Source organism: Muntiacus reevesi, chromosome 5 (genome assembly GCF_963930625.1).
Source record: "Muntiacus reevesi chromosome 5, mMunRee1.1, whole genome shotgun sequence".
In the NCBI taxonomy this organism is placed as follows: domain Eukaryota; kingdom Metazoa; phylum Chordata; class Mammalia; order Artiodactyla; family Cervidae; genus Muntiacus; species Muntiacus reevesi.
In genome coordinates, this window is record NC_089253.1 from 110,667,420 (window position 1) to 110,694,059 (window position 26,640).

Below are 26,640 nucleotides of genomic sequence, written 5' to 3' on the forward strand. Positions count from 1 at the left end.
CATTGAGTAAAGTTGTGGGATACATGCATGCATGCGCAGTCACTCAGTCATGTCTGACTCTTTGCTGCCCTATGGACTGCAGCCCGCCAGGTTCCTCCATCCATGCAATTTTTATGGCAAGAATCCTGGAGTGGGTTGCCATTTCCCCCTCTAGAGAGCCCTCCCAATCCAGGGATTGAAACCGAGACTCCTGTGTCTCCTGCATTGCGGGCGGATTCTTTACCTCTGAGCCACCAGGGAAGCCCAAAGTTGTGGGATACTGGGTCACAGATGTGTACAAGTGGTCTTTGTGTATTTAAGGAACACTACCCAGGAATACTCTGGAGAAGGGAATGGTTACCCACTCCAGTATTCTTGCCAGGAGAATTCCATGGACAGAGGAGCCTGATGGGCTGCAGTCCATGGGGTCGCAAAGAGTCAGACATGACTGAGTGACTAACACACCCAGGAATACAGAAGGCGAGGCTCCACACTGTTGGCTCCACTACTAATTAGCAATGTGATCTTGGAAACACGAAGCCTCTTTGGATTTGTTTGCCTCGTGACTCATGACTGAATTGGGGTCTAGATGAGTTTCCAAACTTCAGTGCATGTCGGAATCAGCTAGAAAACTTATTTAAATGACAGTTCCTGGGCTTTACCAACAGATGATCTGTTGCAGTAGGTCTGGGACAGAGCCCAGAATTTTTTTTTTTTTTTTGCATGTTTTGTTCTGATGGAAGTGTTCTGTGGGTCACACTGTCAAAAACACCTGGTGTAGGTCAGTGATTTTCAAACCATGGGAGGTGTCCCACTAATGAGTCATGTAATCAATTTACTAAATTTTGAAATGCCTTTAAAAATGAAATAGAAGAGTAGAGAAATTAAAGGTAGCTTCCTTGGTGGCTCAGATGGTAAGGAATCTGCCTGCAATGCAGGAGACCTGGGTTCACTCCCTAGGTGGGGAAGATCCCCTGGAGAAGGGGATAGCAACCCACTCCAGTATTCTTGCCTGGAGAATCCCACGGACAGAGGAGCTTGGCAGGCTACAGTCTAGGGGGGTCGCAAAGAATCGGACAGGGCTGATCAACTAACACTTTCATGGAGCAAAGATAAATAAAATTAGAAAGCCATTATCTACATTTTGAACAGTTTGTTACAGCAGAACCCAATTCCAGGAATCTAGAAAACTATTCAGCCTATTCTCTGCTGATTGATTTGAATGTGCAAATAGATCTGGAATTCATCTCATTCCTGGAGCACTAAATATTTCAAGAAGATGAATTTATCTGGGTTTTAATATGCACAGTGCCACCTGACCTGCCCTTGGATAGAAGAACTGATCTCATCCTTGCAGGGGAAACTTCTCAGTATCATAACATTGAGTAAGAAGGTCCTTCCTAAGAGTTGTCCTCATGAATATAAGAAGAAGCCCTGCTCTCTTCCACTTGTTGAAAATGACTTGGATAACATGGAAATTACAGTCTCAGGCCAAAAATAACACCAGAGGCAAACTCACAGCCACGAGATCTTCTTCCTAAAGAAACTATTTGTTGAAAGGAGCTGTAGATAGTTATTCTGGAAAACTGAACATCTCTCTTTGCTAGTATTTGCCCAGTGTGTGTCTTTTGGATGAATGTTCTATTGGACCACTTCAAGTCTAAGATGCTAACTAAGACCTTTCTTTCATTCATTTGATCACTTATTCCTTGAAGGAATCATAGCCTTTAATTTTTTCCCATCAGTGAATGTTTTTAACTGATCAGAATGATAATAGGAAGAGAGCAAAGTTTTGTGACAATAAGATGTTAGATTCAGAGGCCATTGGCAGGAATCAATCATTTAATTTATTATAGATACTCATATATGTGTGTCCAAATGGGAAACACTGTCTTCAAAGTAACTTTGCTGATTTTGTACCCATTCCAAAGATCTTGTCGTGGCTTAAAAACCAGAGTGTCTATAGCCAGACACTATTTGAACTCTTTTTTTTTTTTTTTTTTGCCTGCAGAGTCTAGTTATGAGCCTCCTAAGAAAACCAGTTTCATTACTTTTATGGTCACACCTCATTTTTATGAAAAACAGTATTACTCAACATGATTACCTGCCTTACTTGGCAAGCATGGCTCTGAATGTCTGTTGATTGCATCCTGGAATCAAAGACAGCTTCAAAGAATGACAGTGTACTATCACCAAGCTATTGAAATAGGAGCTCAGAAAGAGGAGTTTCAAATGTACATGAGCAGCCCTCTTCATTGTGTCGCTGGAAGAAGTACAAGTTTCCAAAGATGACCACTCCAAAAGGCTGGTACTCTTAAATATAACATTTCTGAAGAATTTGTTTTGAAACAAAACTTGGTCACACTTACTCCATTTTGACTGACAAGTTGCCAACAATGGTCCAAAAAAGACCCAAGAAATGGTTGAAATTTAGGCCAGTTTCACCAGTGACAGAAATCCGAACAGGGTTTGTCTGTGATTCCTCCAAGGCATGAATGCTTGGTGAATAAAAATCACCTTTTTCTTTTGCTGGTGAATGCTGATATACAGGCTGATCTATTCCCTAGCTGCATGTTTGTGGCTCAGCTAAAAGCATGGTGCCTGAACAGTAAGAGGGAAGGGGGACTGCCTAGGCAAGACAGGGCTTGCTCACAAACTAGATAGATTGCCATCAAAGCCCTTTCCAGTGACAGAAAAGATGCATATAATGAATATGGCCTTTGCTAGCATAAGAAAAAAACAGTCAAAATTCATAGCTGCTTCCATAGCGACAATGCTATTTTTCAAGTATTGTTAGATCCTAAGTACACCCTTCCCCAAAGACATCCATGTGTCAAGACAGCTTTCAGAGTAGTTATGGAATACTTGTGAAGGTTTTTAATTAAAAATTTTCCCTAGAGATAGGCTGTTTGATTTACATTATTAATAAAGTAAAGATGTCTGCAAATAGAGATCTCAAAAGTTAAGGCTTTAGGATATCACTTGTATGTGGAATCTAGAAAAAAAAATAAAACAAAGCAGTACAAATGAACTTATTTACAAAACAGAAATAGAGTCACAGGTGTAGAAACCAAACTTATGGTTACGGGTGGGGGGGGGAAGCGGTGGGGGTGGGGGGGTGGGAGGGAGGGTTGCAAGGGAAGGATAAATTGGGAGCCTGAGATTGACATATATACCCTACTATATATAAAACAAATAAGGACCTGCTGTGTAACAGTACTCTATATTGACCTAGATGAGAAAAGAATCTAAAAAATGTATGTGTATATATATATGTGTATATATACACATATATAGATGTTTAACTGATACACTTTGCTACACAGCAGAAACGAACAGAGCATTGTAAATCAGCTATACTCCAATAAAAGTTAATTTAAAAAAATAAAACTTAGAGGATTGCCATCTTAATTGAAAGAGTTTAAGCAGGGATTTTAAATTGGGGATTTTCAACAATTCACTAAAGGGATTCTTGGCATTTATATGTGTGATCTGATTTTAGATATTTGAGCTCACAATTTAGAATGATCAAGTAAAAGAAAAACTTCAGTTATCCATGGGATACCCTGAAGTTTCGGCAGACATTTCTTGTGAGAGGCCATTTCCAATGTCAGCATCTGCTAGATCCTCATTTACCTCTGCCCCTAGCCCCTGACGTTGCCACCTCCCATCTAGGAAGGATGAAAGAAGATATTTTGTTAGGCAATATCTGAATTTGGGTAGAAGGTCTAATGAACTGTGTTAGAATAAGGTCAAGTCTGACTGGGGACAAAACATGGTCGTGCTCTGTATGGGAGACCCCGGTTGGTCTTTCTCCCTGTCCCTCCCAGAGTCTATAGTTCAGGAGCTGATTAAGGTGGTGACAGTAGCTTTGGGCCTTGCCTAACCACACAGCCTATTCTGAGCCACAGCAGTGGTTTTGAACCGTTCCCCCATGGTCTGAAGAGAAGCTAACCCTTCCAGAAACTTGCTCACTGACCCTGTCTCTGTGGTGTGGTGGCAACTGAGACTTTGGTCCACCACTGAGATGATTCAGGGAAAACAGCCTCCATTGGAGTAACTGTTTCACTGCCACTCTCTGGGGCCTGCTGGACTTAGCTGTCTGAGTTTGACGTAGGTTTTGCTCTGTTGGGTTTGGGTAATGGCCCTCAGACTCCTCCTACCCACCTCAGAAATGGTGATCAGGAGGTCATCCTGGTTGCATAGCTAGTCTTCAGGGAGATGAGTGGTGAGGTTGTTATTTGGTCATGCCATCTCCCTTTCTTGTTCTGTTATTGCTTGTTTGATTGTAACAGCAAGGGAATGAGTTCATTCGAATGACTCTGTTTTATTATAAAACTACAGCTCCTTTTATTTTATTGTGTGTGTGTGTTTTTTTTTAATAGTCCAAGTTTTCTCTCTATAATTAACTGCACTGTGGATTCTTTCCATAACACTTCCATGGGGGCCTCTTTGTTATCTGGTGCCATCAAAGAGGTGAATCCATTTTAAATATTATTTATTTATTTATTTTAAAATTTACTTATTTATTATAATTGGAGGGTCGATATTGTGTTGGTTTCTGCCATACATCAACCTGAATCAGCTATAGGTATACCTATATCCCCTCCCTCTGGAACCTCTCTCCCACCACCCACCCCATCCCACCCCTCTAGTTTATCACAGAGCACCGAATTTGAGCTCCCTGCATCATACAATAAATTTCCACTGGCTATCTAATTTTACATAGGGTGATGTATATATTTCAGTGCTACTCTCTCAATTCATACCTCTCTCTCCTTCCCACCATGTCCACAAGTCTATTCCCTATGTCTGTGTCTCCATTACTACCCTGCAAATAGGTTCATCAGTACTATCTTTCTAGATTCCATATATATGCTTTCATATATGATATTTGTCATTCTCTTTCTGACTTACTTTACTCTGTATAATAGGCTCTAGGTTCATCCACCTCATTAGAACTGGGTCAAGTGCAATCCTTTTTATGGCTAAGTAACATTCCATTGTGTGTATGTGCCATGATTTCTTTATCTATTCATCTGTCAATGAACATCTTGGTTACTTCCATGTCCTAGCTATTGTAAATAGTGCTGCAATGAACACTGGAATAAAGGACACTAAACAAGTTTAAAAGACAACCCTCAGAATGGGAAAAAAATAATAGCACACAAAACAATTGACAAAGGATTAACCTCCAAAATATACACTCATTCAGCATAATACCAGAAAAATGAATAACCCAATCAAAAATAGGCAGAAGGCCTAAACAGACATTTCTCCAAAGAAGACACACAGATAATAAACATGGAAAGATGCTTAGATGTCACTCATTATTAGAGAAATGCAAATCAAAACTACAGTAAGGTATCACCTCACTCTGGTCTGAATGGCCATTAACAAAAAAATCTACAAACCATAAATGTTGGAGAGAGTGTGGTGAAAAGGGAATCCTCTTGCACTGTTGGTGGGAATGCAAACTGATACAGCCACTATGGAGAACAGTATGGTGATTCCTTAAAAAAAACTAGGAATAAAACTAATATATGACCCAACAATCCCCCTACTGGGCATATACCCTGGCGAAACCATAATTGAAAAAGCTACATTTTATTTATTTTGTCTGTGCTGGGTCTTTGTTGCTGTGCAGACTTTTCTCTAGTTGCTGCAAGTGGGGGCTACTCCCTGGGTGGGGTGTGCGGGCTTCTCACTGCCGTGACTTCTCTTGTCGTGGAGCACGGGCTCTAGGCACACAGGCTTCAGTAGGTGGGGAGTGTGAGCTTTGTAGTTGCTGCTCCCAGGTTCTAGAGCACAGGCTCAGTACTTGTGGTGTGCAGGCTTAGTTGCTCCACAGCATGTGTGATCTTTCTGGACCAGGGATCAAAACCCTGTCCTCTGCGGTGGCAGGCCGAGTCTTTACCACTAAGCCAGCAGGGAAGCCAGGTGAATCCATTTAACGGAACAGTCAGACAGTCCTGGGTCTGCAGGAAGGGCAGTGCAGGCACTCTTAGCAGTTTGGTCTTGGATTACTTAATCTTTTTGAATCTGAATTTCCTTAGGCACTCTAAGACAATAGGGAGGAATGGAATGCCTTACTAACTGGCTTTTGGTGAAGATTAAAATGAGAGAAAAGATTAAAATGAAGAAAATGAGAAGATAAAATGAGAAAAACGGTATCTGGCATGTGGCAGATTCTCAATACATGGTACAATTAATCCAGTGTTTAAATTTAGACTTTGTTAAATCAGTTTCTTGGGTTGATCTCTGTGGGGGAAATAACTGTTTACCAGCTTACCAAGCAGGAAGTACTGAATATTCATGGAATCCACGAAGTTAGAGCAAGAAAAGATCTTATTCATTCTGCAATTATCTGTTGAAGATCTGCTACATACTAGGCTCATGAAATATGTCAGTGAAGAATACAGATAAATTCTTGCCCTCAACAAGTATTTACTCCAGCGGAGGGAAACAGATAATAAGTAAGAAACACTTTAGTAAATAAGTCAATTATGTCATTTCTTGGAAAGTGTTGTGCCATCGAGAAAAGAAAAAAAAAAATAGAGCTTAAAGGACATGTGATTTTATATCTAATTAAAAAGAATACATTTATTCAAATATTCCGTGGACGGAGGAGGCTGGTGGGCTATAGTCCATGGAGTCACAAAGAGTCGGACACAACTGAGCGACTTCACTTTCACTTATTCAAATATTTGAATAAATATGTATGGTTAGCCATACAGATATTTGGGGGAAGAGCATTCCAGGTTGGGGGAGGGTGAACGACCAGTGCAGAGAGAGACCAGTGTGTCTAGAGAAGGTGAGCGAAGGGAGGAGCAGGAGGTGACGACACAAGGGCCCCAATATGTAGCTGCCTGGAAGCTGTGGTTGTTGCTGTTCAATCGCTAAGTCGTGTCTGACTCTTTGCGACCCCATGAACAGCAGCATGCCTGGCTTTCCTGTCCTTCACTATTTTCCAGAGTTTGCTCAAACTCACGTCCATTGAGTCGGTGATGCTATCAAACGGTCTCATCCTCTGTCGTCCCCTTCTCCTGCCCTCAATCTTTCCCAGCATCAGGGTCTTTTCCAATGAGTCAGTTCTTCGCAGCAGGTGGCCAAAGTTTTGGAAGTTCAGCTTGAGCACCAGTCCTTTCAATGAGTATTCAGGACTGATTTCCTTTAGGATGAACTGGTTGGATCTCCTAGCTGTCCAAGGTTTTACTCTGATAGGGGAAGGTGAAGGGAGAGTTTTGAGAACAGGACTTAGAGCATCTGACTTAGTTTTAATAGATCACTCTGGCAGATGCTCAGAGAGCAGCAGAGATGAAGAGAGAGCATAGATCTTGGAAATTATCACCTTTAACCCCTTCATGTTAGAAGAGAATTTGGACTCAGGCTTTGAATCTGGGTCTGCTGCTGTGCCCATCTCATGGGTATCAGAGATCCCCCAGGTAAGGAAATCTTCCACATATCCTATTATTCTTTGAGAGCCAGGATTAAGGCTTTGCAAGAAGGGTAAAAAAAAAATGTTGATTTCATTTATTTTACTCACAATGTATCTTTGGGGTTAGAAAGCTGAGGAAATTTTTGTAACCTAAAATTACTTTGGGGACATTGGTCCATAGAGCTTTGGGTTGATGGATGTTTCAAATAAGAGATGAAATTTCATTAGGTTGGCTGCAACATTTTATTAGACTTAAATGCTCTAGGTCTAGTTAGCTGTGAAGTTAGCTGTCAAAAAGTTGTAGAATCAAAATACTTCAGTGGTGTTAAAAAGGGAAGTTTGTGATAATATATCATTTTTACCTAAAGAAAGAAAACCTTGCAAGATATCTAATTTTAGACTGTTAGGAAAAAATAACTTAGTCTGTAGATTTGCCTTCCTGTTAAGCCTTGCTATTTTTAACCTTGGTCAATATTCCATCCCTTCAGTCTTTCTTCTTTGGAGAACCCCAAAATGTCTTATTTTGCATCAAGATGTACTTTTGTCTTCTCTTTTGCTTAACATTAAAACATTAACATACATTGTTAAAAATAAGCTAATTTCTTTTAAAAAAGAAACCCCAAAAGCAAAAAAAAAAAAATTTCTCCTACAGTTCTAATAAGCCCACGATTTTTTTAAATAAGGAGAACTGTAATAAATAAAGATTAATCAGTGCTCAGAGGCCAAGTTAATTCTTTGAAGGAGGGCTGATTATCTAATTTTGGATCTTCTTGATCTTTCTACTTCTTTTCTGTCATTTGACTACATTGTGACCACAAATCTGCCTGCCCCTTCTATAATTAGACTGGAAGAAGGAAAGAGATGGAATTTATGTTTGCCCATTTCATCCATTAATACAGTTTCACCATTTTGGGTGCCTTTTCCCTCTGACTGGCTATTACATTTTAGCTTGATTGCATTCTTGAGGTGTTTGATCAAAAGTTGGTCATGAGAAAAACAGAATTCCTTCAATCTTTAAAATAAAGCAATATTTGACATAGGCTGTCATTAGGAAATTTTTATTATGTTTCTGATAATGTTTAATATAAAATTCCTTCCTGGTTTTTTTCCACCCCAGCTTACAAGGAACCCAAGAAAGTAAATATGACAATTTCAGATAAATGTGTATTGGAGAGAATAGAAGTTTCTTTAGTTTCAAGTTCTCCTTGTCCATTTTTTAACTATTTAGATGGAGTAGCAGTTTTAAATAATAAATCCAAATTTGCCTCCCCCATCAGTGAGATATTCATGACAAGTTCGGATGAGTAGGCAATATTGTTTACAGTGAAGCTGTCTGAAGTTTGAGGATGGTTTCTAAATTCAGCTCCGGAATGGTAATTAGTATAACAAATATCTCTGAACTTGAGCTGATGAGCATTATCTGTGGGGCTTTAGAAAGTATCTGCTCCATGAGTGTGAGGCATTCTGGAAGTCTGGAAAGTGTCTATTCATATACATGCATGTGTGTGCATACTTGTATGGATGAAAGTGTGTAACTATCAACCACATACCCAAGACTAACCCTCACCAGAGAGATATCAACCAAGTCCAGGGGGAGGAGATCAGAGGCACGTTCATGGAAAAAGTCGAACAGGATGGCTTCGTTGGCTGATGGGTAGGATCTCAGGGGGTCAAGATTGCAGGAGAAGGAACGTCAGGCAGAGGAAAGAAGGAGCAGAAGTGCAACAGTAAGGCATGTGGAATATTGGTTGTTCCCATAGCTGATCATTCCCTCCTTGCTCTTATCCCTTCAGTGGCCTTTCAAAGTCCAGCTCAAGCATCACCATGTCTTAGGTGTGTTCTGAAGGAAGGCTCTTGTGGATGGATGTGGGTACTGGAATCAGACATTTACTTGCAATGCTCTTGGTCAAGTTACTGAATAATAAGTGAAATTTATGTAACACCGTATACCAGGCAGCATTTTTAGTGCCTTGCATAGGTTTAGTGTTTAAAAATGACAGCATCCCTTTGAGTTAGGAACTACTATTATTCTCGTTTTACAGATGGGGAAATTAAGGGGCAAAAAGTGTGAGTAACTTGCTCAAGGGCTCACAACTAGAAAGTAGCAGTACTGAGGGTAGAAGAGCAAAACTTGGACATAAGAAAGTATTATCTGTACCACCAATTGCACTGTAACCTTGATCAGCCTAATTTGTAACCTTGATCACAGTTTATTTGTAAAGCCTTGTGATTAGATTTTCAGCACACTTCTTTAGCATGCAGTGGGCACTTGCTAATTGGAAATCATTGCTATAATTAATAGTTCCTGTCTCCTTAATTTGATTGATACCTACCTCTCTTATGGACTTCCCATGTGGCTTGGTGGTAAAGAACCCACCTGCCAATGCAGGAGACACGGGAGACATGGGTTCAATCCCTGGGTTGGGAAGATCCTCTGGAGAAGGGAACAGCAACCCACTCCAGTATTCTTGCCTGGAGAATCCCATGGACAGAGGAGCCAGGCGGGCTACAGTCCATAGGGTCACAGAGAGTTCGACACGACTGACTTAGCGTGCACTTGCGTACCTCTCTTACAGCCTGCTTGCACTGCACTATCATTGTTGATTTGTCTATTTCGCACATTGAACTGTAAGCTTCTTGAAGGTGGGATTTCTGTGCACAGGACCTGTCCGCTAATGGCTCAATAAATGCTTGCTGAACGAGTGAGTGGGTAACATGTTTGGACTGTCATGGGTGGTCTTGCGGCCCAGAAAGCGGCACTATAGAGCAGTTCCTATCCAAGACTTTAGAGTGTGCAGTATGAGATTTGAATCCAGCCCCTACCGTCTACTTGGCTTTGTGTCTTGTGCAAATTATTTATCTTCCCTTCAGTCTCCATTTCCCTCTTTATTTAATAGAGACCATAGAGTAGTTATTAAGATTCAGGCAGATAGTCCATATCAGGAATTTAATGGAATGCCTGGTTTCAGATAAATAAGAAGTAATTCCTATTGTATTACTATTGAATAACTGCTGAAAGGCAGGTGCTCTGCTATTCATTGGAAGCACAGAGGTAAAGATTCCTCCCCCATGAAAGGGCTTCATAGCTTCATAGAAGAGAAGTACTTCCACCAAATGCATTATAATGGCGTATATTAATATACAACAGTGACATGGTTCAGATAAACTATGGGGAAAAGGAGAAGAGTGGTCATTTTCTTGATGGTGATATATCCAGGTTGGGTTTTGAAAAATGAATAAAAGTCCTTAAGGCAAAGCCAAATAAGGCCCTCAGATATCAGGATCGTGGACTTAATTGAATAGGCAGTGGGGAACTAGTAAATTTTTTGAGTAAGAGGGTGACATCAAAAGAACTATCCTTTAGCAAGATTATTCTGACAAAATTACGTAGGATGAGTTAGTGGGGAGAATATGAGGAAATAAATATCACATAGACCTTTAGTGGAACCTCCTACATGGGATAGAAATCCATTCTGCAGCACCCCTTAGAGGTGGTCATCTAGCTATCTATGTTTGAACACACCCAGCAAGGGGAGGTTCACTGCTTCTTTTTTTTTTTTTAATTTTATTTATTTATTTGGTTTTGGTTCACTGTCTCTTAAGGCAGCTCCTTCTTTCCTTTTTTATCCCCTTCTTCCTTCCTCTCCCTCCATGCCTTCATCCACTTATCCACCCAATATTCACCTTCCATCTATCTGTCCACTCATCTATTCACTCATCTACTCTCCCATCCATCCACCCACCCACCCTCCTAGCTACCCACCCACCCACCCACCCAGCTACCCACTCATGGGCCCACCCACCCATCTCTCCATCATTTCTTAAGTGTTTCCTTTGTGCCACTTCCTGGACTTAACAAGAGTACAAGGCGAATACAATATTGTCCTGCCCTTGAGGATCTCAGAATCTTGAATGATCACGTGTCCATTATTGAATAATTTTTGTTGTTGGAAAATTCCTTTTTCCTCAGCTTAAGCCAAAATCTGCTTCCTTTTGAGCTTCTCTCCTACTGGGCCTACTTTTCTCATTGTTTCTTCTAAAACACATTAAGTGTATTCTTCTTTTATGTGACTGCTTTTATTATTTTAAAAATTGTATCATGGAACTTCTGAATTCTCTCTTTCTTTGGACAATCTACTTCCTTTAAAAGTTTCTTATAAGGTAGGGTTCATAATATTTAAAGACTTTTGGAGATGAATGGTACTTTAGAAGTCAATTAGAATTTATATCTTAACCCTCATCACTTTACAGGTAGGATCTAAACCACAGGTAAGTTGTGCCTTGCCTAAGATCACAGAGCTAGGCAGTGGCAAAACTGGGAGGACTCAGACTTTAGGTGTCCGTACTCACAAAACTACTGCCTTCTCAAATCTTGTCTCCAAATAACCCTTCCCAAACATTTTATAAATTTTCCCTATCTCTCATAAAATGTGGAACCAGAAGTTGAGTGTGGTGTCTAGAATAACAGTGTCCTGACCTTGGGTGAGAACTGTAATTAGAGTTAATAAAGCCCAGCATTAACAGAGTGTGCCAGGCTTTGTGCCAGCCTCAATACCTGCATTTTCCCATTCAGTCTCCCAACAGTCCATCCAGGATGAGTTTACTGCTCCAGTTGGAAGATGGGGAAACTGCACTTGAAAGGGAAGTAATTTCCAGCCTATGGCCATGCAGCTAGTAAGTAGATGTGCTAGAAATGAAACTGAGGTCTTTCTGACTTCACAGTCATAGAAGGGCCATTATTGACCATAGTTTCTTAATTATATATTCATCTTTTTTTAACTTTTTATTTTGTATTGGGGAATAGCCAATTAACAATGTTGTGATAGTTTCAGGTGAACAATGAAGGGACTCCGCCATACTATAAATATATCCATTCTCCCACAATCTCCCCTCCGATCCAGGCCGCCACATGACATTGAGTAGAGTTCCCTGTGCTATACAGTAGGTCCTTGATGGCTATCCATTTTAAGTATAGCAGCGTATACATATCCATCCCAAACTCCCTAACTATCCCTTCTCCCCATCCTTCCCACCAGCAAGCTTAAGTTCATTCTCTAAGTCTGTGAGTCTCTTTCTGTTTTGTAAGTTCATCAGTATCGTTTCTTTTTAAATTCTACATATAGGGAATGTCACACAATATTCCTCCTTCTCTATCTTTGACTGGCTTCATTCAGTATAACAATCACTATGTCCATCTGTGTTGCGGCTGATGGCGTTATTTCATTCTTTTTAATGGCTGAGTAATATTCCATTGTATACATGTGCCACATCTTCTTTATCCATTCCTCTGTCCATGGACACTTGGGTTGCTTCCGTGTCTTGGCTGTTGTAAACAGTACTGCAATGAACACTGGGGTTTGTGTTTCTTTTTGGGTCATGTTTTTTTCTGAATATATACCCAGAAGTGGGAATGCAGGGTCATATGGTAGCTCTATCTTTAGTTTCTTAAGGACCTTCCATACTATTCTCCATAGTCGCTGTACCAATTTACCTTCCCACCAACAGTGTAGGAATCTCTTCTGTCCACATCCTCTCCACCATTTATTATTTGTGGATTTTTCAATGAGAGCTATTCTGGTTGATGTGAGGTGATATCTCATTGCAATTTTGATTTGTATTTCTTCAATAGTAGTGTTGAACAACTTTTCATGTGCCCCTTGGCTGTCTGTATGTCTTTTAAGTAAATCTGTATCTTAAAGACGCACTGGCTGAAGCATAGTATTTGTGAGCACGTGTTGAACTTACGGTCATCTTGCATTTCTAAAATTAAAAAGAAAAAAGTATCATAGTCTTTATTTTTTTTCTACCAAGTGTTGCTCTGTTGTTTTTATCTGGTCTCATTGAGTGGAACAAGGCTCATGCATATATTCTGAACACTTGACTGTGACTGCTGGCTCCATCCCGTGTGATTGGGTCACATGTTCTCAGATGTCAATCCTGATCAGTCCTACTGACCTCACTGTGGATGTGAGATTAAATTGGACAACATATGAGGAAGGGCATTGTAAACAGGCAAGTTAATGCTAATCCTGATCTTTTAAAATATGGATTGGGGCCTGCCTTGCCCCCGAGCTCTAGCAAGCTTGCTTCTCTCTGTTCTAACCTTACTCAGGTTTTTCCCCCTCCCAGAAATACCTCTTCCCTGCCCTCCTCCACCCCTCAAAATAGGACCGGGTTGTCCACATTTAAATCCTGGCTCAGTGTGTGACCTCTGGCAAGATACTTCGCCTCCTCTAAGTCTTAGTTTCCCAGTCTGTAAAATGAGGATGATAATAGATCCCACCCACTTCAGTGGGTGTTGTGAGGTGTCAGTACCCCCACTGAACACAGTAATTTACAAGTGATGAGCATGCCTTAAAAGCTGTTTTTAGTATTTGAGACTCTTTTTGTGCTTTAGTCATTAGAATTTCCCCCAACAAACTTACACTGAATTCTCTAGCTGTCCCATATGGTATACCACTGTAGAAGACTGTATAAAATCCTACCAATTTGCTGCATGAAGCAGCATTTAAAATCAGGGCTTTAATGCAATGAGTAGCATTGAGAAGGAAGAGGATAGGAGGTTAAAAGGGTCCAGGAGAAATGATTCTTTTTCTAAATGCTGTGGGAGATGATCGACCAGATAAGTTACATTAGAATAGCTTCAGATGGGAAGGAGGAGAGAACATGAACAGGGCTGCTCATACTTCGTGAAGTGAAGTGAAATGAAGCGTTAGTCATCCAGTTGTATCTGACTCTTTGCGACCCTATGGACTATATTTCGTCAGGCTTCTCTGTCCATGGAATTCTCCAGGCAAGAATACTGGAGTGGGTAGCCATTCCTTTCTCCAGGAGATCTTTCCAACCCAGAGATCATACCCAGGTTTCCTGCATTGCAGGCAGATTCTTTACCATCTGAGCCACCAGGGAAGCCTGGTCATACTTCTTGGTGTATGGTAATTAACAAAATGTACCCTTATCTTTGCAAAGAATTGATCACTACTGAGCGACTAACACAACACCCTTATCTTATCCCAGGTGGCACTAGTGTAAAAAACCTGCCTGCCAATGCAGGTAGATGTAAGAGACGCGGGTTCAATCCCTGGGTTGGGAAGATCCCCTGGAGGAGGGCATGGTAACCCGCTCCATTATTCTTACTTGGAGAATCCCATGGACGGAGAAGCCTGGTGGGCTGCAGTTCATTGGGTCGCAGAGAGTTGAACACAACTGAAGTGACTTAGCACACATGTATGCATGCACCCTTATCTTATATTCAACCTGATTTATATTTAACTATGTGAGCACTGAGCTGCATTTTTTTTGTTGACTTAAAGTAATATTTTGTAGACATTTAAGCAAACATTTGTTAATTTGGTAGTTCTCCTTTCTTTCTGTATTCTGTTCACTTCCCACCCATCCCCCCCAGTTTGCTTTCTGTAGGCCAGTGAGACCTATGGCCTACGACCATGCCTGTGATGGGTAAGGGGAACCTAGAGAAGGCAAGCAGCTGGGGCTGAGCAGACACTGGGCTGAGATCAAGTTGCCTTCTTGAAAACCCACAGGCAGGGAGTGTGGAGATCTTCACACCACTATTGGGGGACCAGACACACAAAAGGAAGGGGGAATCTGCGGCAGGAGCTGTGATGATCCTGCTTTCTCCCATCCCCCTGCCCTCAGGCCTCCCTGCCTTTTGCTTTTCCCTCTCTCTCTCTCCCCAGCCAACACACATTTGGTATCAGTGACTTAAGACTATACACACCATCACTCATTCATTCATCAAACATTCATTGAGTGCCCACCAAATGCCAAACTCTTGGGTTACAAAGATGAATTTAATACCCATTCTGTCCTCAAGGAGCTCACAGTCCAGGTCTCCTTTGCTTATATTACCACTTGTGAAAAGGGCCCTGAACAAGTTGCTAACACTGAGAAAATAAATAAATTCTGGGACTGGGGGGGGGGGGTGCCTGGAATCTTCTTGGCTCTTCTGTGGTTAAATGTGGTGCCTGCATCACTCTTCTCACTCCCACATTGGTAATTGGTTGTAGGAAAGTTCTTTGCGCTGGGGATGACATAATTTTTTTTCTTAAAAAAAAGAAAGAAGGAATCTGTGCAAGTCTCCGATTCTAAAATTCTGTGATTGTATGATTCCAACTTAAATTAGGAAAGCAGGCAGACAGTTTTTGAACGTGTTGCCATGGACACTGTGGATGTTGGGTTGAGGTGTCTGCTTAGTCATATTTGGTGCCATCTGGCATGAAAGAGTTTTTGGATTTTCGTCTGAGGGCAACTCAAGGTACCCGGAGGGATTTGCTATTCTTCCAGTATTCTGTTGAAAGGTCCTAGTGACTTAGCAGACCACCTGCCAAATATAATACAATACAGTATATTAAAAATGTGAATGATTTTTTTTAGTGTAGTAAGTACATCATGTGGAATGGGATGCACTTATACTAAAAAATGATCTGTTGTTTATCTGGAATGCATATTTAACTGGTGATTTTTTGGGGGGAGGGGGTGCTAAATCTGGCAGCGTCTACCTGTAATCTGTGATTTTGGGAACATTTTGGTACAGGTAATACTGCACAAAAGTGTCTATCAGAAAATAAGAAAGTTTCCAGTCAATCAAGTCTGCCTCCTGTTGCACTGAATGTTCCGCACTGTGAGTTCCTTTTCGCATTTTACTGTTTGTGGAACTTTGATTAATGTTTCTTTTTCCTGCACAGCTAATGAAGTGACGAACAACCATTCTATTAAAATCTTTAAAATGTCCATAAATGTAATTTATATTTCAATTAGCAGTCAGTTACTTATATTTTGAAAAACAGGCTTCTTTTGACTAAAAAATATTTGGTGAAGTTTGAATGTACAGTAATTTATGAGTATTTTGTGGCTTTCTTTTTCTTATCTGATAAAATAGCTCTGGAATTTACATGAGGTCAGGACCTGTTAACTCCAGCACATGGCAGCAACTCTCCCCAAATACCAGATTTTTCTACAGTTCATCTTCGGTTCTCATTAGCCTTGGAATATTTATAACTATACCCATTCATCATTCTTTGTTTTGGGAGCTGGTGCATCTGCGAGGAAGAAGGGAAAATACAGCCCTACATTCTTGCAAAATTTATAGGCTTTTGGTGAGTGAAGATATTTGGTGAAGATAAAGGGATAACATGAGAGTTTTGCAAAATCTTTAAGATTATTAGGAACTCTTCTGCATTGCTTTTCCTGGTTTTCATGAAGGAAAATAGAGTATGGAATAATGAACTTGCTGGTTTTCATGATTGTATTTGATATCAAAAGACAAATCTCAGAATATTTTTTTACACCTTAATTCAGTCATGGAATTTTGGCACTAAAGCTCAGCATCAATGGTATCCAAGTCAGACCCAAGAGGCACATGCTTTTGTTTGCTCAAGTCTGATGAGTGAGGAACCATATGTAATGCTCTATTTCTGAACTGTCCTCAGACATAGTGGGTGAACTTTTTCCACAGCCCTGGGTTCACCCTTGCTCTGGCCATTCCTTAGGCAGGTAGCTGTCTGCTGCAGCCCACGACAGCAGTGCCTGGCTGTCTGCTCTTGGCCTCTAGAGGAATGGCAGAGGTGGCAGCCCTTCTGTTTGCAGGGGGAGGTGGGATGGGGTGGGAGGTGTGTGCACGGCAGTCCTCTTTGCCCTGGATCATCCCTATATGTCAGTCGCTTCAGTGGTGTCTGACTCTTTGTGACCCCATGGACCTCTGCCAGGCTCCTGTGTCCATGGAATTCTCCAGGCAAGAGAACTGGAGTGGGTAGCTAGTCCCTTCTCCAGGGCATCTTCCCAACCCAGGGAGCGATGCAGGCAGATTCTCTGCCATCTGAGCCACTAGGGAAGCCCCTGCTTCGGTCCAAAACCATAGCCAAGGAAAACCCTTTTCCCCTGGTCAGGCTGCCAAGAGTAGTGCTCATTGCTTTCTAGTGGGCTGGCAGAGAGAAAGTAGGTATGCAGAGGACTTTCTTTTCCAGTTCTGTCTTTGCAAGGCACTGAGGAAGGACTGGTTTAAACATGTGGTGCATACGTGGTGTCCCTTGTCTTTGTAAAGTGCGGATCTGAACGTACTGCTTGCCTACAAAGTTTGCTCCCAATGATTCCCATAACCTATGGGAAGAATTCGAAAAATCTAAGGATAGCAGCGTGGTGGGAGCCAAGCCCAAGAGGGCTACAAGGGAAAAAAAATAGGATGTGAAGATGAGAATGATCCAACAGAAAGGGGGTGCCGATGATGCAGGAAAAAAGAGAACGATGCAGGAGAGACAGTGCTGGTAGATGAGAAGGGTTGGGGAGGTTGGCCTTAGCAGAAGGAATACTGTTGGCATTGTGACCAGCTGGAAGGCAGAGTATGTGGAATAGATGCAGCTAAGTTGGTGGAGTTATTGTTGTAAACACAGAGTAAATCTTTCATCATGTCATCTCTTTTCTTTATTATGTAGGTAATAGCTGTCGGTTGAGAGTAAAGGTTGAATCTGAGATGTGAGGAAATGGGAGTGGTCAGCGTGGAGATTTGGAAGGTGCACACACGTGGGGAGTGTGTGAGCATAAAGAGAAGTCATCACTTGTGTGGTCTGAGGCAGAGCGGCTTCAAACTCAGCCCTGCCCATCCCCTCGGAGCCCATGACTTAGCAACAGGCTTCGGTGAAGGTTGAAAAATCAACCTGGCCTGTGCCACCCGGCCCCGCCGCCCTGTTGACTGGTTGGTCGCGAGCCACTCTCTGCCTTTGCCTCCCCTCTGCCTTCCTGGGCCTCGTCCCGCTCCCTTACCCCTCTGGCGGTCTCTCTCCCTTGGTCATTTACTGATCATTCAGCAGTGGCCAGCACTGGTCTGCGTGCTGGGAACGCAGCTGTGACAAGGCAGACGAGGAGCCCGGAGCATCTGTTTGAAGAAGGGGCAGCAGGCGTAATCATGGAAAAAGAACTGCCCACAAAACGCCAAGTGCTGTGAAGTCAAGAAACCGAGGCAGTGAGGCTGAGTGACTGGGGTGTGGAAGGCGAAGGAATCTCAGAAGGTCCCTCCCAGGACAGGCCCTCTGAGTTGAGACCCGAAGGGTAGGAAAAAGCTGGCCATGGGGCATCTGTCCTCTGCGGGGAAGAGGAGACGAGATGAAAGAGCAGTCCCGTGGGATGGGTGTTAGCACGGGCTGAAGAAATCCTCTCCCCGTTTTTGTTCAGGCGAATTAAATATTAAAATGTTTCAAGACTTCCCTGGTGGTCTAGTGGCTAAGAATCTGACTCTGGTCAGATCGGGTTCGATCTCTGGTCCTGGACGATACCACATGCCTCAAGGCACCTGAATCCGGGAGCCACAACTACTGAAGCCCACGCTCCTAGAGCCCAGATGCCGCAACAAAAGACCCCAGAATGAGAAGCCCCACGCACTGCAACTAGAGAGTAGCCCCCGCTCACGGCTAGAGACAGCCTGAGACAGCAGCGAAGACCCAGCACAGCCAGAAATAAAAAAATAAATAAGTAAAATTAAAAAAAAAAAAACACTTAAAAAAATGTGTCGGTCTCATCCCGGAAGGAATCTCTCTCTTCTCCCTCCTCTCTTTCCCTCCCTCTGCTACATTTCAACAACTATTCATTTCAGGAAGAAAAATCACCCTGGTAGCACAAAAAGGGGTTTGGTCTTCGGATCAAGCCCACTCCAGGCTGAACTCAGAAAGTGGACCAGTGACACATAACGAAGGCTCTTGTTTCAGTAACACAAACAAACAGCAACAATAGGGTAAAAAAAAAAATTAAAAAACAACAACAACAATAGAGAACTACTTTCTCAACTAAGAAGTTTCACCCAAACCTTCTCCTGGCTCTTGTTTTCCCTGCTCTCTTAACTTGGTATGTTGCTTCCTATCATGTCTGAGGATCTTTTTCATTTTTTCCTCCTGGTGTCACACCCCGAATGTAAAGACAGACAACGGCTGTGGGTGAAGGTGGGTTGGAGGGCTGGAGGTATCAGGTTGTCTGTGTGCTTGTTGGGTGGAGCCCAGAGGAACTTAGGTTTAATTTGCAGTCATAATACCATTTTATGGGCTTTTCATAGTAGAGGGGGGAAAAAAACAAGCTAGGAAGGCTAAAAAAGGTCACATTCATAGGTGATCTCAAAAATAGACTCTCTTCCTCATTGCTGATGCGTGTCACATAGAACTTAGCTTTAGTTCCAAACTCTGGGTTACCCTGGGAGTCCTGAGCAGGTACCATCCTGATAAAAATTTCATCCATCAATTATATTTCACCTTCAGGGCTTTGGGGGCCAGAAGGGATCTCGGGACTTGTCTAGGTCACCCAAAGAAGTCCCTCGGTTCTCCTTGGTAGTGCTTTGTCTGGATGACTTGGTGTGGGCAGAGCAGACCAGCCCCTCTTGCCGGCAGCCCCTCCGTTACCGTAGCGCACTGCTTCCCAGCCTTTGCTCCCTTCACAGGACCCGTAGAAAATGATCACCTTGGCTATGCACCTTGGGGTTCATAGACAGACTTGCTGAAGACTAGCGATGGCAGGGAAGCTTGGGTTGGCACAGATGCACGGAGCAGGGGGTTTGTATCTTGGCGCATGTAGAACGCATTGGTAGACTCTGGTTGGGAAGCACTCCTGATAGGCTGTACTCCCTTATGTGGGCCCCTTGAGAGTGGGTAGGCTGTGTTTGGTTGTTCTTGAATACTTTAGGACCTTAAAAAGTTCTTTAGAACTGGGAGAGAGCCTAGGGAATATGGTTGCTTTCAATGCAACTAGGATGTCTTCAGTGAGGAATATTCAACAGCTACAGAGAATTCTTGCTAAGCTTCATTGATAAGTTACATCTTTGGGCTGCCTGGAGTCACACTGCTCAGGTTTGAGCTCTCATTGGCTGTTCCATCCTAAGCAATCTGCTTCATCTCTTGAGGGCATTTCCTCATCTTGGCTGTGAGGATAACACTGTTTGGTATGTGACAGAGCCCAGACCCTACCCCAGAGCTATCTGACTTCAAAAGCCTTTTTCTACGTCACTCCATTGAAATCTCTGTGTGGAAGCCTTTTATTAACACAAACACATTTATAAGACAGTGGAAAAGTCAGAGGTTGAATTTTTGGAGGAAAGATCTTGTGATTTAGTTAAAATAGATGTTGGCCAATAATGCCTAGATTTTTAAAGTGTTTGAGATTCCTCATATCAGTACGTTATTGGGCTTAAGAGTTACAAAGGTGATCAAAATAAATATGGTATGAAAAAGTAGGAGAAGAAGTGAGCCTGATTATTTCTCAAGGTATATGTGGTTGTTAACTTAGCAGAAATTTAAATGAAGTATATTAGCATGTATGCATGGAATGTAGAAAAATAGTATAGGTGATCTTATTTGCAGAGCAGAAATAGAAATACAGACATAAAGAACAAATATATGGATATCAAGGGAAGAGGGGATAGAATGGATTAGAAGGTTGGAATTGACACATAGTGGTGCTGCGTGCTTGCTAAGTCTTTTCAGATGTATCCAACTCTTTGCAACCCCATGGACTATAACCTGCCTGGCTTCTCTGACCATGAGATTCTCCAGGCAAGAATACTGGAGTGGTTTGCCATGCCTTCATCCAGGGGATTTTCCTGACCCAGGGATCAAACCTGGGATCTCTTACGTCTCCTGCGCTGGCAGGCAGGTTCTTTATCACTAGCGCCACCTGGGAAGGTATGAAATTAGATGACTGAGAACATTCTGTAGGGTACGGGGACCTCTGGTTGATGCTCTGTGGGGACCTGAATGGGAACGAAGTCCAAAAGGGAGAGGGTATCCGTATGTGTATGGCTGATTCATTTTGCTATGCAGTGGAAACTAACAACGTTGTAAAGCAACTATATGCCAATAAAAATTAATTTTAAAAAAATGAATTCAACTTGGTTACAAATCAATTTATCTAAAGAAACCACTACCCCTCCCAAATAATGTTAAACTTGTTTTTTACTTCTGATTGGGGCTGAGTCTCATAAGAGTGAGGGTCTACTATGTTGGATTTTAAAATGATTGTTGGGAGGGGAAGTGATCACTAATTTCTCCACAGTGGATATTGTTTGCCTTGGTAGAAATTAGCATAATTGAGACTTGCCTTAAGATGATTAGCACTCAGAAAATATGTCAATTTCATTCTTTTCTTTTTTTTTTAGTATTAGAGGAAACTGTCCGAATATTTGCTTCGAGGAAATCTGATAGATTCAAAAAGCTTCTTTGAAAGAAGTTTACTAAGAAGTTGAATGAACGTATTCTAATATAATTAGTTTGGGAAAACATTTCTGACACTTCAAAGGCTATCCCATGAATGACAAATATCTATATATGAAGGAGTGAGGAGTGCTTTATAAAGTTTGTGAAGTGTACATCCCTTAAAAGTATGTATTAAGTTATGCATTAAGCATTTATGTTAAAAAAAAATTACCTTTCCCAATTAAAGGAACCTGTCTGAGAGGCCAGCCAGATTCTACATTTTCCAAGAAAATCAAGTCCTAGAAATTTTGTATTTCCTTTTGAATGTTGATGGCAGAGATATATCAGAGATACCAGGGGAAAATCTTACCAAGTTCTCCCTATAATTTGAACTGAAGGGTCCTATTTGATGATTTTTTTGCTGTTGTTGTTATTGTTGGACCCAACACCCTGGGTAAACTGAAATTCCACCCACTCCTTTTGGAGAGGTGTCAGGGGAGATGTACCTCCTTAAAATTCTAAGTCTTCTAATAGAAGAAAGCTTCCTCTTTCGGTTGGTGGAAATTTCCATTCCCAGGATACATATTCATTTTTACCTCAATGCAGCTTCCTCTTGGTTTTGTGATTGAGTTATTTTTAGTGAGCTACCATGCTTTTCCTCATTCCCTGCTTAACTATGCTGCATCTTTTACTTTTCTTTCTCCATTAATTAATTCCCACAGTGCTTTTCTTAAATTCTTCCTTCATACACTGAGGAATATTTTAATTTTTTTATGCATGCATGCATTTAAAAAAAAAAGTCATGTCCGACTCTGCGACCCCATGGACTGCAGCCTGCCAGGCTCCTCTGTCCATGGGATTCTCCAGGCAAGAGTACTGGAGTGTGTTGCTGTGCCCTCCTCCAGGGGATCTTCCTGACCTAGGGATCGAACCCACGTCTCTTATGTCTCCTGCATTGGCGGGCAGGTTCTTATACCACTAGCGCCACCTGGGGATATATCTGGTTTGTCTAGAAATCAGGTATCAGACCTGCCCAAAATCAGATGTTTGATTCCAGGCTTCTGTTTCTGTGTCTTATGACACAATTTTAATTAGTGCATTAGTTTCTTAGATTTTTATTCTTACTTGGCCTGAAAGATCCAATTCCAAAAGAAGAGGGCAGTAGCAGTGTTGTATGCTGGTTATATATCAGTGCTGTACAGATTTATGATAAGTGATGTCATCCCCATTTTATAGATGAGTAGGCAGAGCTAGTCATCTTAACCACCCTGCTTATACTGCCTGGTAATACTGTTTGGGTTTCCCAGGTGGCTCAGTGGTAAAGAAGCCACCTGTGATGCAGGAGACACCAGAGATGCAGGTTTGATCCCTGGGTCCAGAAGCTCCCCTGGAGAAGGAAATGGCCATCCACTCCAGTATTCTTGCTTTAAAAATCCCATGGACAGAGGAGCCTGGTGGGCTGCAGTTCATGGGGTAGCAAAGATTCAGACACAACTGAGCACGCATGAGCAACACTGTCTAGTAAAAGTACAATTCTGAGCTGGTTGGAAATTTATTCGTGGAGTTAAAGCTGCTGTAAATCCAAGATAACATTCAATCTTTTGTCGTGGTTTAGAAGACGTTAAAGAATTTGATGATAAAAGAAATGGATAGGGTGCATTGTGCAATGCTTCATGTCCAGCAGGTGTTTATTGGGATTGATATTCATCTTATGAGTGGGTATCAGCGAATGACACAGCCAAACCCTTGGACTCCATCCAGTTGTATTGTGGTCAGTGGATGGAACAGTCCTAGTGGAGGGCACCATGGATTTTCAGGTCAAACAGAACTTGATTTGAATCCCAACTTTTCCCCTACTCTTGGATGACCTTGCAAGCTGCTTAACCCTTCTAACCTCAATATATTCATGTGTAAATGGGAATATTAACACCTCATATTGCTATGGTAATGATTAAATTAAATGAAAAAATGTTTGTAAATTGCTTAGCGCCTTACACACAATATTCAGTAGAATGGCAGGTGTGAATTAACAGTTGTAATCACAGAATCTCTAAGTAGAGAAAGATCTTAGGGTCAGATGAACTGAGTACCAGTTCTGATTCTACGAGCAGTGGCATTAGCCGAGTCATCAGCCTCTCTGAGTTTCTATTTCCTCATGTGCACAACGGAGATAATATTTAACAGGAGATTATGATAAAGATTATATGAAATGGGACATCTGTAAAGTGCCTGGCACTAATTAACCCTCATAAATGGTGATGACCCCCTCCCTTTGTGCTGACAACACGAGGGGACAGGGTAGCTCTAGTTAGAATTGTTACAGCTTTGCCTACACTGAACCTTATTAACATTAACCTTATGACATTTGCCAGTTTGGCTGTAATCCCATGACCTGATTGGGAAAGTTAATTTTGCTCTCAGGGTCATGATTTTGATTAGATCTAGAAATATTGTTAGGACCCTAGCCTACTTGCTTGATTGTTAAGATTAAAATTCTTATTCTTCTACAGTAGATCTTTATCTCCATCTTCCTGGATACACTCTGTGCTGAACAAAAATATTTGTGTACATGAAAAAAAAGTTCTAAACCAGAGGAATGTGACAGGCAGCCTTATCAGTGGATTGGATGGGTCAGTGCTCTGTATGCGTGTTGCCAGTGATTCGGAATTTAATACAGAGATCAGCGTTTTAAATAATTTAATGCTAAGTGTGACATCTTAATTTATTTGGTCTCTCCTCCATTCTCCCTTTCTGCCTACCTTCCTGTGAAACACTACAGTTCGAAGTCAGTAAATAACAGTAGTATTATGGTGGGCTTTAAATGTGAAGACAGCATGAATAAAGCAGCTGAATAAAGCATTTTCCTGAAGGGAGGGCCCCTTCCTGCAGGGTCTTCCCTGCGGTTTAGGTGCAAAATCCCTTAATCATATACTTAGCGTTTCTATACTCCTTACGTGCAGAGTTATTTGATTTCTGTGGGCCGTTCCTGTGTGCCCTGCATAAATAGCTCTGGGTGAGATTATTACATGTAATGCTAGATCTTACCTAACCTGCTTTTCAGTGTTTTGGAACTGAGAGTGCAGTAGCTGTTCTGATGTGAGTAGTCACCTGGTTTTAACATCCAAAGTTGTGTTCGCCACTGGATGCCAGGTTTTATATTCCACCAGCTTACAAGTCTATAAATATGACATTAACTTTCCTTCCCTCTCTCTCAGAAGGAGACTTCATGTCCAGTAGTGATCAGCATGGGCATATGCCCGAGGGTGGTCTCCTGGAGCCCTCGAAACAAGATTTCCTTTATAAACACTGTGCCTGTTAAGGAGAGCTTGCCTGCCTGGTGTTCTTTCAGGAGCATTGGGAAAGCGTTTTACCTCCAGTTCTTTTCTCGGCTAATGATACAGTTGACTCCTCTGGGGTCCACACCTCTCCTTGCCAAACCCCATGTTTCGGTGGAGGAATAGTACTTAAGTCCCTGCTACTTGATTATTATTGCATTCAGTCCCTTTAACTGGCCCCCTTTTCCAGAGGTGCAGAAGGTGGGTTCTGCACCTTCTGGGTTCTGCACTTCAGAAGGATGGTAAGGCAGAGGTGGTTCCCATTGGTCTAGAGACCCTGAAACAAGGGTATCAGGCCCAGAAATCCAGTTAGAGCTTGAAGTGCCAGGGTTCCACTGTGTTCAGGGCCTTTGGGTAGGAGGGGACAAGGCCCGGTCCTGAGAAGTAGGCAGCATTTCCCATAGTGATCAGATATAAGTCACAGCCTTCTCAGATGAGCTGGTAATCAAAAATTCTTTCAATTATAAAAATACTGCTTTTCTCTTTCTGACTTACTTCATTCTGTCTAACAGGCTCTAGGTTCATCCATCTCACTAGAACTGACTCAAATCCATTCTTTTTTATGGCTGAGTAATACTCCATTGTATGTACCACATCTTCTTTATCCATTCATCTGTCAGTGGTCATCTAGGTTCTTTCCATGTCCTAGCTATTGTAAATGGTGCTGCTCTGAAAGTCTATGGCAGAAACCAACACAACATTGTCAAAATTTAAAAAAATAGATACTGCTCTGAGCTGGGGCAGGGACTCACAGCCTCCAACAGTTTGGAGTGTACAGCCTACGGTCCCACGTTGTTTAACTGTGTCTCTTTGGAGGGCTCTGCCTCTCGATGAGGAGAGCCCTAGAAAGAGATGCCAGCACCGAATTGTCACAGTCTCTGCCGAGGAGGATTCTGTATCTTTCACCTCCACCCACAGGTCTGCTTGCTTACCTGCTCTCAAAATGCACTGGGTTCCAGGTATCCACTTACTAGCTGTGAGACTTTAGGGAAGTCACAGTACTTTGAACCTGGTTTCCTCACATGAAAATGAATATGTAGTACTCCTGCTCTCCACCTTGCCAGGTTGTTACGAGGAAATTGAGACCAGTGCTTCCTCTAAGCTTTTGACAAACACAGAACAAACCCCAAGAAGGACTTATGCTAGCACAAAGACCCGATGTGGCCCCCTATCTAGGGAGATCAAGAAAGCAGTCTTCCAAGCAAAGAAGACTCTGTCTCGCCTGTCCTAATCTCAGTGTGTGGATGTGTGGATACAGTATTTGTTATGTGTGGATGACAGTATTTGATATGTGCGGATACCTAGTGTGGCTACAGTATTTGCTCAGTGGTCACGTGTAGTGAGTTTTGTGCTGTAACGTTATATGTGACTCAATAGGCAGCAGTAGAAAGATGGCAATGAGTACGTCTATAATAAATGCGGAAACACCTCCTCACAGAGATAATGTTTGAGTTGGACCATAATGGATGAGTAAAGTTTTATGAAAAATTTAATATGTTGCCCGCTTTTGTTTTTCTTTTTTTTTTTGCATGTCACAGTGGGCTGTCCCTGGTCGACAGACTGGCATCTGAGAAACACTCTTTGATTTTTAACTTGTCCATTCATCCTCATAAACTCACCTCACTAATGTGTTTATAGATGTTTTTTAGCAGGCTTGTTTTTAGATGAACGTTTTCAGAATATAAAATTTTATAATGAAAAGCCTTCT

General features: G+C 41.9%; 1 protein-coding gene across 2 annotated transcripts in view; it reads left to right on the forward strand.

The window, feature by feature from the left end:
- The window catches only part of C5H1orf21 (chromosome 5 C1orf21 homolog), a 233,235-nt gene that overhangs the window by 24,998 nt on the left and 181,597 nt on the right, over positions 1-26,640 (forward strand). The gene's annotated exons all lie outside the window — the stretch shown is intronic.